General features: G+C 43.3%; 1 protein-coding gene across 1 annotated transcript in view; it reads left to right on the top strand.

The window, feature by feature from the left end:
• The first annotated feature begins 3,348 nt into the window (after window positions 1-3,348).
• LOC138636196 (semaphorin-6C-like) overlaps window positions 3,349-15,000 on the top strand; it is a 40,702-nt gene continuing 29,050 nt past the window's right edge. The window contains exon 1 of the mRNA XM_069724075.1: window positions 3,349-3,618. The gene's annotated coding sequence lies outside the window, so the exon portion shown is untranslated. The remainder of the gene's footprint in view (window positions 3,619-15,000) is intronic.

The following is a 15,000-nucleotide window of genomic DNA, read 5'->3' as shown; positions in this document are numbered from 1 at the left end:
GAAGTTGAATGGGAGTCTATGGAGCCGGAGGCTTTTTGGAGCCGACCTCTAGTGGCACTCGCTGGTATTGCAGCTGAAGGCACTTCTGGATCAGAACCATTTTACAGACCTGAAGCTACGAATTCTTTTATATTCAGTCATTTCCTCTGAACGTGAACCAGCAGCAGGTTTTTCCTGCCGAAGGTCACCGAGGGTTCGAGGGAGTTTCTCCAAATATGTTCCTTCAAAGTTCTCCAGATGGTCCTGGCAGCTCTTTCTTATAGATTTATCCACTGAAGGCTCGTTCTCAGGGACGTATGAGTCCAGCAGCTGCTCCTCTACTCCCTCTCGGTGTGTTTTATATAAAAAATATTAATTTTGACGAAATGCCATATGGGCCATATTTCCTGCTTCTCCTCGGCGAGTCGACACATCTCACCTCCGAGCCGCTCTGATCTCCTGCTGCAGTCATTAAACAGAGTAAACAGAAACACGGCCTCCTCCTCCTCCTCCTGCAGCTCCATCTATTTCCTCCATCATTAACTCACTGTGTCTCTGAAAATTTGAACCAAAACCAAACCATTTGTTGCTGTGATTTAATGTGTGTGTGTTTGTTTGTGTTTGTGCACTTTCAGTGCCACCCCCCCCAGCCCCACCGGGGCCGGGAGGGGTGTGTCATACATGTCTGATTTATTGTTTTGATAGCGACGAGAGCTAAAAGCTGCTACGAGTCGAAACGCTCATACATTTATTTATTTCATGCATTTCCTTTTTTTTCCGTCTGTGTGAGGAAGCTGCTGTTTAACATGTGAGTCAGTATAACGTCAAAGCGTGAGATAGCTATGCTTGGAGATCTTTTGGCGTGACTGTTACAGGTTTTGGCCGTTTTCAATCATGTAATTTACGGGAAACCATTTAACAAAAAAAAACCACGGTTTGGGTTCGGAAAAAGGAAGTGACCATATTTGGATGAGCTGGGGGAGGAGCCAGCGGTGGATCTGACCGATCTGATTGGAAACCTGACGATACTACGTCCCGCCCACCGATAGCTGTAACCTGACTGCACCACAGGCCTGTCAATCAAACAGACACACCCCCAAAACCAGGTCTTCTTGAATCTTCTTTTCTAATGAATGAGGGATTATTTTCAGATGGACCTCCAGAAAACTAATAAGAAGGAGTGACTTTAGCTAACAACACCGAGAGAACTGATGGACACATTTTATTCACTTTGGATTTGATGAGAGAAGTTGAATGGGAGTCTATGGAGCCGGAGGCTTTTTGGAGCCGACCTCTAGTGGCACTCGCTGGTATTGCAGCTGAAGACACTTCTGGATCAGAACCATTTTACAGACCTGAAGCTACGAACTCTTTTAGAAACAGTCTGTGACTAAAACACAAAAAACATGACGTTAATCAGCTGTTAACTCTGCATAAACTCTCGATTATGTTTTAATCACCTGATTGGTTGAAAATCAGATTTTTAAATTTTGTAGTTTCGGATGCAGCCAACAGTTTCTTACTACACTCTGAAAATCACGTGCTTTTACTTGAAAAATGCTTATTTTCTAAATAATAAGGATTATTTTCAGATGGACCTCCAGAAAACGTTCCTCAGTAATTGTACACAGACTTGAACCAGAACAATGCTTTTTGAACTCCTCACCTTGCAGAGACATCCCACGCTGCTAATCGGATAATTAACAGGTTGTGTTTCCATGGCGACTGATGACCGTGTTTCCCCGATGGGCTCCTGGACCTCCAGCGGTTTTTCCTCGGCCGGTCGGAAGGAAGACGCGGAGACATCGGAGTTTAATCAGGCTCACAGGGATGCTAACTGAAGCACAATCATAAGCTTATTTCCCCCGATGTCAGCACATCCACTTCCTGTAATTTGTTGTTTTTCATAAACAGCAGCCGGAGGAGGAGGAGGAGGTGAGGAAGGACTAACAGACGTGGAGGCCGACAGATGGACGGATGGAGATGCTGCGGAAGGGATTTGGTTTCTAATCCTGGCGCTGTGGCGCCTCGTCGTCATCTTCACTTTCCTAATTATCCTGCCGAGGAAACAAACTCAATTTGTCAGCCGGAAATTTAATTGAAGTTTCCTGGTGGAAATCATGTCGGAGGCTGAAGAGAACTCCGGAGACGAGCAGCTTTATTAGAGGTGTTAGTGTTGGTGATGTTTACTGAACACTGCGTTTAAAAACCCCGTAACTCTGAACACGTTGGAAAAATGGTTCCAATGCAGAAGTGTCTTCAGCTGCAATACCAGCGAGTGCCACTAGAGGTCGGCTCCAAAAAGCCTCCGGCTCCATAGACTCCCATTCAACTTCTCTCATCAAATCCAAAGTGAATAAAATGTGTCCATCAGTTATCTCGGTGTTGTTAGCTAAAGTCACTCCTTCTTCTTAGTTTTCTGGAGGTCCATCTGAAAATAATCCCTCATTCATTAGAAAAGAAGATTCAAGAAGACCTGTTTTTGGGGGCGTGTCTGTTTGATTGACAGGCCTGTGGTGCAGTCAGGTTACAGATATCGGTGGGCGAGCGCTCCGAACTAGGAAGATGGTGACGGACAGAATCTGAACTGGATTTTGATGATTTATTGGTTTTATTTAAGGTATAAAAAAAAAAAAAATCATGATTTTATACCGGCAGCTGTTTCTGGACAAGTTTCGGTATTTTTTCCGTTAAAATCCGGGTTTAAAAATTCAGGTATCATATAGTGAACTCATTAAATCATAAAAAATGACAATTTGTTTATTGAGAAGGTGTTAAGTTTTGATGTAACATATCTTATTAATGATAATTTTACATTTTTATCACATGTCAAAATATTATGTATTTTGTATTTATTTGTTAACATTTGTTCATTTTTATTTAATTTGTTTTTAATTTTATCCTCCTATGATGAGAACATAACATAAAATAATAGATAGAGAGTTCATATTTGCATGTTTTGATAAAGATTTGAATGATTAAGTTGAATAAATAAATAAAATGTCAAAATATTTCAATTATTATGTATTTGCATTTATTTCTAAATATTTATACATTTTTATTTTTTACTTAATCCTCCTAAATGAGAACATAATACAAAATAATAAAGAGAGAGTCAATGTTTGCATGTTTTGATAAATATTTGAATGATTAAGTTGAATGAAATAAAACAATATCCAGGATTCACCGTAAATCTCTAATAATCTCAATTTTCTCAGAAAGCTGTTAAATTTAATGGAGTTACTTTAAATTGAAGAGGGCGGGGTCAGAGGCTGCGGCCCCGCTCTGTGATTGGCTGCGGGCGGTCTATTATGATAATGAGGAGGGCGTGGCCCGGGGTCCGGAGACGCTGGGCTTGCTGAGAGCCGCCTCATTGTGTCGTTTGGACCCGGACTGGACGCACCGCCGCTCCGCCCGGAGAACCTCCCGGTCCCGTCTCGGTGGATTTATACCCGGAGCTGTCGGCACCTCCTCGAGCTGGATTTTTCCCGCCGGTTCGGTCCCGGGTTTTGCGTGTGGAAATAAGCGGCGCAGCAGTGGATTAACGTGCCGGGCTGGCGTGTCGCGGCTGGACGGACCGAGACGGAGCGGAGTCCGGCTGCCGGAGCTGCTGCTCCGCGGAGATGTGGAGGCGAGAAGGTGAGTTCTTCTTCTTCTTCTTCTTCTTCTTCTTCTTCTTCTTCTTCTTCTTCCTGCGCGAGACAACCCGCGCTGTGTGTGTGTGTGTCTTTCTTTCCGTGCGCGCGTGGTAGCCCCCCTTGATTGACGGCTGTCAGTCACCCCCCCCCCCTCCTCCCCACCAACCCCTCGCACGCACGCGCGTGGCAGCAACAACAAACAATTCGGAGAGAGGCACGCGCCTCGTCTCGGCGCCTCATTACCTGCAGTCACCTTCCCGGCGCGAGGATCCGAGCTGACGGACACTCTGCAGGACCGGGGAGGTGTGTGTGTGTGTGTGTGTGTGTGTGTGTGTGTGTGTGTGTGTGTGTGTGTGTGTGTGTGTGTGTGTGTGTGAGCTGCAGCGGCTGTTTGGGTGGTGTCTTTGTCTTCTCTGTGCTCTAAGGGTTAATTTTAACACAGCACAGACTGTGTGTGTGTGTGTGTGTGTGTGTGTGTGTGTGTGTGTGTGTGTGTGTGTGTGTGTGTGTGTGATCCTCTGGTTTTTACCGATGATTCACTGCACGATACTTTTTTCCATCTGAAACAGTTAATCGATCACGTTGATCGACAGAACAATATTTTGATAATCGATTAATCGTGTCTGTTCCGATCGGGGCTGCTTCAGGTGTTTGTGTGTGTCATCAATAAATCCACTTCAAGAGTAAAAAGACTTCTGATCGATTGATGACTCAGCAGATTCCAGATGATCAGCTGATCAATCATAGGTTAAAAAGAAAAAAACCAAAAACCCAAAAGGTCACAAACATAAAAAATCTCCTGAGTCAATAACTGACGTTAATCCATAAAGGTTCTGATGTCCTGCAGCTGATCATCATTATTGATAGTTATTGATCAATCAACTAATCCAGCGAAAGTGAAATAAAGAATCAATAATTAAAAAAATATTTACTGATCGATCGATCGAGTCAGAGTCGTCTGGGTTCCGGATCAGAACCGGATCGATCAGCTGATGATGTTGCCGTTTGAACTCCGGGTTAAATTCAAATCTGTAATCAATAATAAGATCTTTGTGTCTTCTTCTTCAGTTCCTGTTGAAATGATGTCACCGTGATGTCATCAGGAAGTTGTCCTCATGATTTCCAGTTGTTGCTGACAGAGTTGGTTCTGGTCCGGCCCGGTTTAAGTGTCCCAGGTTAACGTCCCCGTTTGGAGGGTAAACCTGTTCGTAGTATCCTGATGTAAAAGTTTATGAGCGTATGATGGAGGTCGAAACATAAAAACATAACGATCATATAAAAGACGATCAGTTCTGATTATCTTTATTGACTAATCAGTCAGCTGATCGCTCAGAGGAACCACAGCAGCTGCTTTTACTGTCTTTTGGCTGGAGCTCTAAAATCCTCCGTTTTCTGAATGGAGTTTGGTTCCTGTGAAACTTCAACCTGGATTCTGATTGATCATTAAAGTGAGTAAGATCCCTGCAGCTCTTCCTCAGGCTGTCACTGTGATGACATCATCACCTGATCACAGCTGATCGGCTTAACGATCATTTCTATTGATCTGTTTGAAACTTACAGAAAGATTTCAGTCAGTGTTTGAGGTTTCTTCTTCTTCTTCTTCTTCTTCTTCTTCTTCTTCTTCTTCTTCTTCTTCTTCTTCTTCTGCTGCTGCTATTGACGAGTCAGACGAACCCTGAAGATGTTACATTCAGAAGACCAGAGAATAATGTTATTGTAGGAAGAAGCCTTCGAACTGCCGTTTGTCATCAACCGTTATTGTTCTCATCATCTGCGTGTGTGTGTGTGTGTGAGTGTCTGTGTGTGTGTGTGTGTGTGTGTGTGTGTGTGTCTGTGTGTGTGTGTGTGTGTGTGTGTGTGTGTGTGTGTGTGTGTGTGTGTGTGTGTGTGTGTGTGTGTGTGTGTGTGTGTGTGTGTGTCTGTGTGAGTGTGTGTGTGTGTGTGTGTGTGTGTGTGTGTGTGTGTGTGTGTGTGTGTGTGTGTGTGTGTGTGTGTCTGTGTGTGTGTGTGTGTGTGTGTGTGTGTGTGTGTGTGTGTGTGTGTGTGTGTGTGTGTGTGTGTGTGTGTGTGTGTGTGTGTGTGTGTGTGTGTGTGTGTGTGTGTGTGTGTGTGTGTGTGTGTGTGTGTGTGTGTGTGTGTGTGTGTGTGTGTGTGTGTGTGTGTGTGTGTGTGTGTGTGTGTGTGTGTGTGTGTGTGTGTGTGTGTGTGTGTGTGTGTGTGTGTGTGTGTGTGTGTGTGTCTGTGTGTGTGTGTGTGTGTGTGTGTGTGTGTGTGTGTGTGTGTGTGTGTGTGTGTGTGTGTGTGTGTGTGTGTGTGTGTGTGTGTGTGTGTGTGTGTGTGTCTGTGTTAGTGTGTGTGTGTGTGTGTGTGTGTGTGTGTGTGTGTGTGTGTGTGTGTGTGTGTGTGTGTGTGTGTGTGTGTGTGTGTGTGTCTGTGTGTGTGTGTGTGTGTGTGTGTGTGTGTGTGTTTGTGTGTGTGTGTGTGTGTGTGTGTGTGTGTGTGTGTCTGTGTGTGTGTGTGTGTGTGTGTGTGTGTGTGTGTGTGTGTGTGTGTGTGTGTGTGAGAATGTGAATATTAAACCTTTTGTTGAGGATGCAGCTGGTTTTTATTTCCTGTCTGAGAGTCTGTTGGATGTAGGAAACAATTAGAGGAAGTGAGGAGAAGAAGTGAGGAAATTAGAGGAGGAAGTCAGGAGGGGAAGGAGAGGAAGTGAGGAGAAGAAGAAGTGAGAAGAGGAAGCGAGGAAGTGCGGAAGTGAGGAGAGGAAGTGAGGAAGTGAGGAGAGGAAGTGAAAAGACGAAGTGAGGAAGTGAGGAGAGGAAGTGGGAAGACAAAGTGAGGAAGTGAGGAGAGGACAGATGTGTCCTGCATGTGTCCCATGAACACTCAACATGTCGCTTCAGGTTTCACAGTGAAGCAGCTCACTCTGAAACAGCAGCAGAATTGTGTGTGAGCACTTCCTGTCTGCAGTGCATCATGGGAGTTCAGACCAACACCACTGGATCGCTGTGGAACGGAAGGAAACCTAAAAACGGACAGATTCTCAGGCAGCTTCTGAACTGTCGTCCGTCGATGGAATTAGTTCAAACTTGGGGAAATCATTCACTTGATACCAAAGATGGATGGTTTTGATTTTGGGGGGCCAAGGTCAAAGTTCAAGGTCAATTTCTTCCATCCACATGAACATGATGTCTCAGGAACGCCTGGATGTCGACCTGAAGGATGAACTGATTTGAGTTTGGTGGTCAAAGGTCAAAGTTCAAGGTCACTGCGACCTCACGTCCGCCTCATCTGACCGCCCCATTCTGGTGAACGCGATATATCAAGAACGCCTTGAGGGAATTTGTTGAAACTTGGCACAAACATTCACTTGATACCGACGATGACCTGATGCGATTTTGGTGGCCAAAGGTCAAAGGTCAAGGCTGCCATCACCTCCTGTTGCTCCCGTGCTTGTGAATGCTGTATTTTCTGGGAACACCTGGAGAGGATTTCTTTAAAATTTGGCGCAAAAGGTCAGTTTGACTGAAAGATGAGCTGGTACCATTTTGGTCAAAGGTCAAAGGTCAAGGTCGCCGTGAGCTTGGATTCATTTCTCACGGTGAAATGAGATTTAATTTATTAACTATTTTCCGGTTGAAGATAAAGTGAAGTTTGATTGACAGTAGAAACAGAAAGAGAAAGAGATGACCTCGTGTCTTCCACCATCGCTCTGCTGCGTGTGCGTGAACGAGTTCATTGTCGAATCATTTCTTTTGTCTCTCGGCTCGTATCGACACCTTCCAACATGGCCGCCTGCCAAGCGCACACACACACACACACACACACACACACACACACACACACACACACACACACACACACACACACACACACACACACATGCTTTCGTGAGCTTAATGTCCTCACTAATTCAGATAAACATCGTTTACAAGCTGAGTGTTTTTCAGAAAAACTTTGTTCACATCAAACTTAAAAAAAAAAAAAGAATATTTAAATGCTAGTTTTTTCTTCTGCTGCTTTAATGGCTGTAGGCTAACACACACACACACACACACACACACACACACACACACACACACACACACACACACACACACACACACACACACACACACACACACACACACACACACACACACACACACACACACACACACACACACACACACACACACACACACACACACACACACACACACACACACACACACACACACACACACACACACACACACACACACACACACACACACACACACACACACACACACTGTGTGTGTGTGTGTGTGTGTGTGTGTGTGTGTGTGTGTGTGTGTGTGTGTGTGTGTGTGTGTGTGTGTGTGTGTGTGTGTGTGTGTGTGTGTGTGTGTGTGTGTGTGTGTGTGTGTGTGTGTGTGTGTGTGTGTGTGTGTGTGTGTGTGTGTGTGTGTGTGTGTGTGTGTGTGTGTGTGTGTGTGTGTTGTATAGATGTTTTCTGACCTGATTTTAACGTGTTTGCTGCAGAGAGAAAAACCATGAAGCCACATTATTCAGATTTTCTGTTGCCGGCGACGAATGTAACGTTAAAAAAATATGGATATGAACGTGTTGTTAAACCTGAAACTGATCAATACGTGTGATCACCTGATCGATCAGGATCTGAACGTGTAAACGAAACCTGCATAAAGGAGAAATTATCATAAAATAAACACGTATTCTCCGGCTGCAGCTCAATTTCACAAAGAAAAAGAGCGAAAAAAAAGTCAGAATTGTGATTTAAAAATTCTAAAGTCTGAGATAAATGACGAGGTTTTGTTTTGACATTTTAATTTTTCTAAACTTCCTGCTGTTGAGCAAATTTCAAATCTTCTAATACAGTTTTCCGTTTGAATGACGGTTCTACCTTCGTGTATTTTTGTATCGTGCCTTTTGGTCAGCCAGGATTAAAATATAAAAATTCAAAAATTCGGACTCATAAAATTTATCCACATTTTGTAAAACAAAGCTGAAATTTAGGAGATTAAAACTGAGATGAAAATGTATTGAATTATGAGATAAAAGCTCAAACTTTTTATTGCGTGAACCAAAATGATAAATTAATTAATCTGTTTATTCTCTGCTTCTCGTTCCACCACCGTCAGTTCGAGGCTTTAATGTTGTTTTATGAGGATGTAAAACTTCCTGCTGATTTGTTTGTTTTGGACAGTTTAAAGGATGGAAATGAAAAAGGCTGAGACTGACACTTCAGGGTCGATTGGTTCGTCTTAAAAAGACTCAAACCTCATGAAAGCCTGAAACAATTTCCTTCCAGCGGCTCAACGCTCAGATCAAGAGAGAAACGTCAAAGTTACGACTTAAACACTTGAAATTATGACGTAAAAGAAGATCTGACTGAGAACCAGAGGACAGTAAGCCCCGCCCACTGAAACCCGACCCCATTACAGGCCTGTCAATCAAACAGCTCCAAACAGTTTTGAGTTTGAGTCCTTCAAATTAAAAACCCTTATTTCAAACTAAAAAAAAACTCATTTCAAATTAAAAGCCTTTGTTTAGAATTTAAAGCCTTTGTTTCAAATTAACAGAAGTTGTTTCAAATTAAAAGCCATCTTTTCAAAATAAAAGCCTTCCTTTTCAATTCAACGCTCTCGTTTCAAATTTAAAGCCTTTCTTTTAATTACAAACTGTTGTTTTGAACAAGAGCCCTTGTTTCAAATTTACGACTAGCTTTGTAATTCCTCTTTTGATATCAGTGATAAACTTGCCGACTGTCATCAGACATCCAAATTATAATAAAAGAGATGATGTTAGAAGAAGAAGAAGAAGAAGAAGAAGAAGAAGAAGCAGCTGAACAGGTCTCAGATTTACATCATTAAAGATCCATCAGCGCCGACATTCGGAGGACGTTCGCTGATGTCACGAGGTCACGAGGTCACGAGGTCACACGAGGTCACCCAGTAACTGTGTTTCCTCTGAGTCTGTATCATGAATAGAATGATATGAATAGAAAGGTCAGAGGTCACAGTCATTCTTGAAACGTCCTACTTCCTGTCGTCCTACTTCCTGTCCGTCCATATTTAGCGTCATGTGAAGACGGCTGTTCCACTTCCTGTTGTGAGTGTGTGAAAGTGTTTTTCTGGTCGTAGGAGGTGAGAGAACAACTTTTCATTTCCTCTTCCAGTAAATTAATCAGTTTCTAGAACGAAACACCGTCGAGTGTGAGGGAAGATTTTATTATTTAAGTTTATATTTCTATTGTTCTCTGGGCTTCATATCAGCAGGAGATTTAATATTTTAATATAGAAACAAAGAATAAATCTGCCTTCAAAATAAGAGCTTTAATTATCTTTAAATCACATTCATCCACTCTTGAGAAATTGATGGATGAGAGTTTTGTTTTTTTCTGATCTCGTGGCCGAGGTTTTGAATGATCATGATGATACACACACACACACACACACACACACACACACACACACACACACACACACACACACACACACACACACACACACACACACACACACACACACACACACAGACACAGGTCACCTCAAAGCTGTGTGTGTGTGTGTGTGTGTGTGTGTGTGTGTGTGTGTGTGTGTGTGTGTGTGTGTGTGTGTGTGTGTGTGTGTGTGTGTGTGTGTGTGTGTTACGTTACGCCTGTCTGCTCGCGCACACACTCAGACATCCATCCCGACTTTTCTCCTTTTTCTCTCTTGTCCTGCTTTTGTACCCGTTCTGCTTCCCTGAACAGGCCTTTCTCCTCCTCCTCCTCCTCTCTCTTCCTCCTCCTCTCTCTTCCACTTCCTCCTCCTCTTCCTCTCTCTTCCTCTTCCTCCTCCTCTTCCTCCTCCTCTCTCTTCCTCTTCCACTTCCTCCTCCTCTTCCTCTTCCACTTCCTCCTCCTCCTCCTCCTCCTCCTCCTCAGAGGTGTCAGGGTAAATTGTGCCTATGAGATGAAGACAGATAGTTTCTTTGAAGCAGCTGGTGTCTCCTTGTGTCCTGCAGCTCTGAGAGGATTTCATCTGTCTGACCTTTACATGTGGTGATCTGAGGATGGTGGTGGGGAGGGGGGGAGGGTGGGGGCGTTGGGACCCAATCAGGATCCATCTCTGTCTCTGACAGGTCCATACTTCCTGTCCTCTGGACACCGAACCCTCAGAGACAGACTTCTGGCAGCAGGACGAAGACAAAGCGTCCAGATTCTTCAGCTTCTTCTTCAAGTTAAAGTTACATCAGATTAAATCACATTAAAACGTAAATAACGACAGAATGTGATATTTTTAAATCACGTAAACTCACATTTAATTAAAATCAGACCAAAGACAACAAATCAAATGTGGAAACGCAGAAATGTTATTGTTTTACGTCAAATATCGGCTCATTTTGAATTTGAAGGCAGCAACCCGTTTTTAAAAAGTTGTGACAGGATCAACAAATAAAAAATACACCTGATGGAACATCTGACAACTAATGAGGTTACCATGGCAACAGATCAGTAACATGATTGGCAATACAAAGATGATTTCAGAGAATCTGGAGAAATCTCTGAACACAAGGGACAAGGCTGGAAACTATTATTGGATGGTGGTGATCTTCGGGCCCTCAGGCAGCACTGCATTAAAAACACACTATTCTGGAGTGGAAATCACTGCATGGGCTCAGGAACACTTGTGAAAACCATCGTCTGTGAACACAGTTCATCGCTGCGTCCACAAATGATGTTAAAACTCTCCAAAGAAGAAACCAGATAGAAACATGATCCAGAAACACTGCAGAGGAGAGGGACCATCCAGCTTGTTATCAGACAAGTCAGTCATGTGTTTGTTAAAGAGTGGGCAACTGTTTGGGCGGAGCCTCGTTACCTGGCCGACGACCTCTGAAGGGATTCCAGCTGAAGCAGATAAATTAACTCATGTCAGATGAGGAGGAGGAGGAGAAGGAGGAGGAGGAGGCGGAAAGTGAAGAATCTGGAGTTGCTCTGCTCTTCACCAGTGTCCATTTCCATGTGTTTTCTCCCTGTTCAGAGGTTCAGGAATGCAGCCAATCAGAGTCACAGCTGACCTGTCTGTCTGTCTGTCTGTCTGTCTGTCTGTCTGTCTGTCTGTGTGTGTATGTCTGTGTGTGTTTTGGCTGACCTCCAAGCTACCAGGATGTACCCACTGCCAAACATGTGCAGGATGGCTGCAGAGCATTTCACACTCAAGCTGTGTGTGTGTGTGTGTGTGTGTGTGTGTGTGTGTGTGTGTGTGTGTGTGTGTGTGTGTGTGTGTGTGTGTGTGTGTTTCTTGTTCTTTTGTCTGCTCATCCTGCAGTTTTTGTTGAATCTTTATCTGTTTTATCCTGTAGATTTTGTTTTTTTGGAACACACACACACACACACACACACACACACACACACACACACACACACACACACACACACACACACACACACACACACACACACACACACACACACACACACACACACACACACACACACACACACACACACACACACACACACACAGTGAACAATGGGTGGATTAGCCGCTTCCTGTTAATCTCCTGCGTGTTAATAAAGCAGCAGATTTACGTGTTTTTCCCATCGTAGTTTCAGCGTGTCGGAACTGAAACACGTAAACAAAACAGAGAATCTATAAGAATCAGCTGCAGAAAATTAATCTACGATTGTGATTATAAACTGAACATCTTAGTTTCCCACCATTTTCAGACTTTTTAAAGATCAAACATTCATCGATTAATGAGATCAATCAATAATGAAAGTGTTAAAATAACCTTGAGCTGCGCTGCAGTTGTTGTTTGTGTCTTTGTTGTTGTTGTTTCTTTAAAGGTCCTTTATCGACTAAAATTTAGTGTTGTGTTTGTTGTGTGTTGCGTGTTCCATGTTGTGTGTAGCGTGTAGCGTGTTGTGTGTAGTGTGTTGTGTGTAGCGTGTTGTGTGTAGCGTGTTGTGTGTAGCGTGTTGTAACATTCGTTGTCGGAGACAGAAAGTTTGATCTCTGGACTCCATGTTCAGATTTTGAGGGTTTAAAATCTCTTGTTCTGAAAGGAGTTTGGAACAGGAAGTTCCTGAATGTATAACGTGGATGAAGCGTGTTCGTCTTCACGTCTCCGCAGACTCTCACAGCGGTGTGTAGTTTGTGTGTAGTTTGTGTGCAGAGATGTATGGTGAGGCTGAGCAGTCACATGTAAAGCCTCAGCATTCAGCATTTGGAAAGCCTTGTGAGCTCTTGCAGAGTCCCCCCCCCCCCCCCCCCGAATCTGCATGAGGTGACAGATGTGACAGTTTTCCTGCAGGAAGCATCAGATTTACACTTATTACTGGAGAGAGGGGGGGAGAGAGAGGGGGAGGGAGAGGGGGAGAGAGGGAGAGAGAGGGAGGGAGAGAGAGGGAGAGAGAGAGAGAGGAGGGAGAGAGAGAGAGAGGGAGGGAGAGAGAGGGGGAGAGAGGGAGAGAGAGCGAGAGACAGAGAGAGAGAGGGAGGGAGAGAGAGAGACAGAGAGAGAGAGAGCGAGAGAGAGAGGGAGAGAGAGCGAGAGACAGAGAGAGAGAGGGAGGGAGAGAGAGAGACAGAGAGAGAGAGGGAGGGAGAGAGAGAGACAGAGAGAGAGAGAGCGATAGACAGAGAGACAGGGAGGGAGGGAGAGAGACAGAGAGAGAGAGGGAGGGAGAGAGAGAGACAGAGAGAGAGAGAGCGAGAGACAGAGAGACAGGGAGGGAGGGAGAGAGACAGAGAGAGAGAGGGAGGGAGAGAGAGAGGGAGAGAGAGAGAGTCACTGCCAGTTCAATCCATGTTTTACATGTTTTAGAAATGTTTTATTTCCAGTGAGCAGAAATACAACACTTTTAATAACAATCATATAAATATAAAGATATCGGTGTCTTTGATTTAAAGAGACATCACGTATGTTGGCGGACTGCGTTTAGCATGTTTGTTCTTTTAAAACAATACAAACTCAACTTAAAATGAATTTAAAAAGAATTGGTAGAAATCAGTTGGAGAATCGAACTTCCTGTTTCATTGTCACGTTTTCTTCTTTTCATGTCGCTGCGTTTCTGCTCGTTAATTCATCTTCTGTTGAATTCTGGTTGGAAATGAACTCTTAGTTTTGGTAATAAAGTCAGTTTTGTTTTGAAAGGCGACTTGATGACGTCATACTTTCAGCAGAGTTTCTTGTTTCTTTGTTTTTGGAGGAAAAATTGTGGCAAACAAATATTGTGGAGAATTTCTCCAATTTACGTTAATTTCTTGCGACGGCGAGATTCCCTGACTTTACTGATGACATCATGTTATATTCCTCCGCCTCTGATTCATCTACAAACTGGTTTTAAATACTCTGTTATTTTAATACTCTATTTCCTCTATGAAATAATTATTTTGCAGTCGATTAATCATTTAAAACCTGCAAAAAAGTTTGAAATATTTTAGTTTCTGCTGGTTATATTTAACTAAATATGACGTTTGCAGATGGAAACTTTCTTAATATTCATTTTCAGCTGTGCGTTAGAGAATAAAAAGGATTTTATGTCCCTGAACATAAAGGAATAAAAAGTTTTTGCCGGCTGCGCGTTAATGTTGGATTTAATGTCAGGAAGCTTTCCTGCAGCTGAACGTCTCCTGATGGGAAATTATTATTGATAATAATCACATTATTTTAATGAGTTAATCCAACCGCTTTCTGACCATCCTTTAAATACCGCGATATAAAAAACCCGATGATCCGTGTTCCTGCTCGGCCAATCAGAGAGCCGGCAGGAATAACGACGTCTTAATGAAGACGAACGGCTTCGAGTTTCAGCATGAAAACGCGTCTGTGGTTTTTTTTTATAATGAAGGCTGCGCTGCAAGGGCTGCTGGGTAACGGAGCGTCGTTCATCCTCTGAGCCGCTGGCTGGAAAAAAAAAAGTTCATTAAGAGAAAAACAAAGTGAGTCAGGAGATCAGACAGGAAGTGAACATGGTCGAGTTAACGACTCAGAGATGTTTTCTTCTGTTGGTGTAAAATGATCTCCGTTCCTCTGAACGTAATACACTCACCGTCCACTAGAGGGAGGTGTCAGAGAAAAAAAAAAAAAATCTTAAAAAACATGATCACTTCCTGCACTTTAACCCCGCCCTGATGTTCCTCACATGACCTCCGACCTCTGTTTATGTAAACGGCAGTTAAAATCTGCTTTTAATGTCAGGAAGAAAACTGAAGTTCTTCAGTTTCAGCAGTTTGTAAAAACATGCTAAGAGTTTGTAAAACATGCTAAGAGTATGTAAAACATGCTAAGAGTCTGTAAAACATGCTAAGAGTTTGTAAAACATGCTAAGAGTCTGTAAAACATGCTAAGAGTTTGTAAAACATGCTAAGAGTTTGTAAAACATGCTAAGAGTCTGTAAAACATTCTA

The sequence above is a fragment of the Brachyistius frenatus genome, unplaced genomic scaffold, assembly GCF_029030835.1.
Source record: "Brachyistius frenatus isolate BFR_SWC_R1_liver_20210118 unplaced genomic scaffold, ASM2903083v1 Contig_360, whole genome shotgun sequence".
Lineage (NCBI taxonomy): Eukaryota > Metazoa > Chordata > Actinopteri > Embiotocidae > Brachyistius > Brachyistius frenatus.
Note: the sequence above shows the minus strand (reverse complement) of the source record. Positions and strands in the feature narration are given on the sequence as shown.